The following is a 4,133-nucleotide window of genomic DNA, read 5'->3' as shown; positions in this document are numbered from 1 at the left end:
GGTGAGTAGAAAATGAAGGCTAATCATGTTTTGGGTGTACTATTCCTTTAACTGCCAGCACTTTAATGTACGGTACATAAGATACTGTATAAATAAGTCACCTTACATCTCTCCTTTATTTTTTACCATCCACTGTATATATATGCACCTTTTCCTTCTTTGTATGTTTATAAGAGCCGATGTCCCAAGTGATTTGCTCCATTGTGAGATCAATATAGTTCTATTCTATTCTATTATAGTGGAGGTGCAGCATTACTTATCTGTTCCTCCTCTGGACCAAGCAGAGAATCCACTGAAATATTGAGTGGCACACAAAACTCTTGATCTAAATCTTTACAAATTGGAGAGCTGTGGAAGGAGCAGGGATTTGGATGGAAGCCTCAATGTGTAGATGTAAGGGAAGTCTTTGCCAGAGTGTATTCTGGAGCAGAGAAGCAAAAATCTGATTTAGATTGAAGAGAACCAACAGGAGGGATTTTTACCGCTTGTGGGCTTGTAACTGTAAATGCCACTCCACCCAGCTCAAGCAACTTGAAAAAAGACTGAAAGCCTGAGCTTTTTTGATTTAAAGTAAAAAAAATGTTTACAACTGCGTTTGATTGAAGTTGATCTGATGTATTATTTGTTTGCTTGTGGTCCAACTGTTTTTTTTTTTTTTTACTACCTTTTATCATGTTTTTTTTTATCTTTATTTGCTTTTATTCTGCCTTAATTTTTCTTTTACTTTATTGTTTCAATTGTGCTATAAAAAAAATACCTTGAACTGTCAGTGTTTGGTTGAGGTTTGGGGACCCAGATGGAGGCATAGGTTAGTTCTTGAAGATTTAATTGAAATAACTTAGTACTCACAGGCAACTGAGGCAGGAATCCAAAACTCCAACATAACAAAATACAGAAAAACCCGAACCTTGGAGACATCAGGAAAAACAAACATGGGGGGTCATGAAAAGATGGAGAAAGACGAGGAACCAGCACCGAGGAACTGCACAGGGAGTATTTATGGCTGACTGAACAAAGGTTAACACAAAATGTTAGAACCATAATTCCAGGGTACAAGCAGCCCAACATGTGTCCTGACCTGGAGTTAAATATCCGACTGCTGGCCTCATCATTTAATGAACCCCTGACCTTTCCAAGACTTGAGGGGACGATGATGAGATCTGGGGGTTTATTTGGCCAGCCTGGTGCCGAGCCAGGGTGGTTGCGGAATGTTGGCAGTTCAGCAAAAGCCTGTTAATCAGTTATCAATAGACATAAGCTGTGCTGAAGCCGGGAAAACCTTTAAAACCGGTTGGCCCTCGAGGACCTACATTGGACCTGCCTGTTCTAGGGCAGCTGAACCTAAATTATCCCTGGAAACACAGGCAGGACATGGAGGTCCTGTCTACAGGATTCAGTGAGGGAAAAATGCACCAATCACACAGAAATGGCTAATGAGTGCACGAGAGGCGTGGGTTCATCAGAGAAGCTACAACAAAAGTGTCTCACACAAAAAGCAGACACCAACTCTTGAACTGCTTTATTCTGTCAAGATCTTTTTGCAACATTGCATTGTTTACCAACTCACCATGCAGTCGCTTTGAAAAGCCGTCTGCATCAGAGTTGAGTCTGCCTGCTCTGTGTTGGAGCTTAAGGTTAGAAGTAGAAAGAGATGTTAACAAATGGTAGCTCTTTGCATCCATCTTAGCTGTTGTCAAAATATAAGTCAGGGGGTTACCGTCTTCCATGACATTAAACTGGTTTCCATAAAGATAATCGGAAAACTTTTCTGTTACAGCCCACTTTAGGCCTAAGAATTTTAATTTGTGGGCAGGATAACCAGCCTTATTTATGGACAACCTCATGCTCGGATAAGAAATGACCTTTGTTTGGCCGTCCTGCTCCTGAAAAAGGGCAGTGCAAAGCCCTGTATTGTTTGTGTCTGTGTGGAGTGAGTTTAGCAAATTAGGGTCAGCAAAATCCAAGATAGGAGCAGAAGTGAGCTACTCAATGATGCTTTAGAAAGATAGGTCACAAGAGGGAGTCCATCACTCACCAAAGGTTTCTTTAGGGTCATAGTACTCAGCAGTCTTCGCTTTTTATTTTTGTGCTCTTATGGCAGATTTTATTTCAGTAAGGGACATCACAAGGCTTGAAGATATTTTGATGAGGTGCTTATATTACCCTGAAAGGCTTAGAAATGAACGAAGGTGCTTAAGGTCTCTAGGAACAGGCAATGTACCTAGAGCTCTCAATTTCTCAAGGTTAGTCTCTACCACTGACGGCTGTTGGAGTTTTCTTCAATATATACAGTATATACACATATAGCAAAAACCTAATTATCATTCATTTCATCCACCTGCGTCCGTTGCTTTATATTTGGTTCAGCCCGAGTGATAGGGGTCAGATCATTATTTGTTTTCTGTTTGTCTGTTTGGTTTCTAGATTATTCTCTGGTTCATGTCCTGGTTCCTGGTGGCAAGTGGGTTGAGAGGTTTTGTGTATGTCTTGTCTTCTGATCCTGTTCTGATTACTCTCCTTGGAGCCCTCAGGATTTTGGCTCGGAACCCCGGGGTGGGTCGGTTTTATACCCGTAAGCCTGGCTCCTAGAAGGAGACCAGTTTAAAGTCCTGCATAAATCCTGGAACAACATCTTGTCTCTGCTCCCCTCAACCACTGACCTGCCTATCTACATCTGAGTCTGCCTGTCTGCTTCTGTGTGTGTCTGTGTGGACACGCTTCTGCACGTGTCTGACTCTGGACTCTGAACCTGCCTGAAAGCTTTGTGGATTCCTGGAACCCCGTTTCTGTTCTGTTCCTGTGTGGATCTGTAGCCTTGATCAAGCTGAGGACTCTTGGATCGCAGAACTGTCTGGTTCTGACCTGGATCGATCTCCTGTCAGCTCTCAGTGGTTGCTGCTCTGATCAGGGACACCCTGGACGGCACTGCACTGGATACCTTCGGCACTCCATCGGATGGAACCTGCCTATCACGCAGAGAATGGACTGAACTGTTAAACCACATAAGTGATTCACTCTGTATCATCTCCTGTGAGATGATTGGGGTCACTTACCTGGGTTTCTCTCTACAGAATTAGTGATGGGTTGCTCCCTGCCCCTGCAGTCACCGCAAGCCGCAGATCCACAGCAGTGCACTTCTGTTTTGTCTATGTTTTTATTTTAATAAACGTTATGAACTTTCCTACTGACTGTCTCACATTGAATACTGGGTCCATCTGTCCCGTTTCATGACAACTAAATTATCACACCAGTATATTTATATGAATGCCAACAACAAAAAACATTATAGAAACACTTTATAAAAATAAGACATAATTTCTTGTTCAGGTTTACTTTTTGCACATAAATTTTGCCCTTCTGAGGCCTTGTGAAGGGAAATCTGTGCTTTGCACGGTCCAATATAATTTCACAAACCTGAAAAAAATGTACCAGTTTAATAATGGAGAAGCTATTAGTCAGCTTTATATTTTTGTAATATAGAAAAGCTATTTATTTTCTGAGAATGTGTTTATTTAAGAGCAACTACGCAAATTAACAAACATCTAAAAAAGTACACTATATTATATGATTTTCCCTGTGAATTCCAGGTTGTTCATTCTTCTTTGCATTTCTAAAACATGTTTTAAATCAGTCCTACCTGTCTTTATCCATACTGGGACAGATCCTGACTTTTAAAAAGGGAGGCAGAGAAAACAGGATAATGCAGTTAGCCAAGCCTAGTAGTCAAACCAGGACCGAGTGCACCATCTCCCTCTGTCTTTTAGACTGCTGATCAATTTTAAAGTTCGGCTGATCAGGTCCAAACCATTTTACCTCCAGCTTCTCGTGCTAAGTTGTTTAAGGGATTTCATTTCTGCGGCTTGGCCTGTCACTCAGCCTCACTACAATGAGACGACAGTTCCTGCCAACTTGGGGCACACGTAAGGTCCTCCATTGGCCAGCCACCACTGGTTTCAACTAGTTTGTGGGATACTATGTATCCAAGAGATCGAATAAAATTTTGAAAGAACTTGCATTTCTCAGGAGCCCTTGACAACCCTTTAACAGCCCTTGTTGTACATGGTTACAAGACCACGGGTACTGTCTTTGGCCTGTTTGTGTCTTAACTCTAGGTCCTTTAATAATGCCTTAAA

The sequence above is a fragment of the Cyprinodon variegatus genome, unplaced genomic scaffold, assembly GCF_000732505.1.
Source record: "Cyprinodon variegatus isolate N-32 unplaced genomic scaffold, C_variegatus-1.0 Scaffold471, whole genome shotgun sequence".
Taxonomy (NCBI): domain Eukaryota; kingdom Metazoa; phylum Chordata; class Actinopteri; order Cyprinodontiformes; family Cyprinodontidae; genus Cyprinodon; species Cyprinodon variegatus.
The sequence above is the reverse complement of the archived record's forward strand: the minus strand, read 5'-3'. Positions refer to the sequence as shown.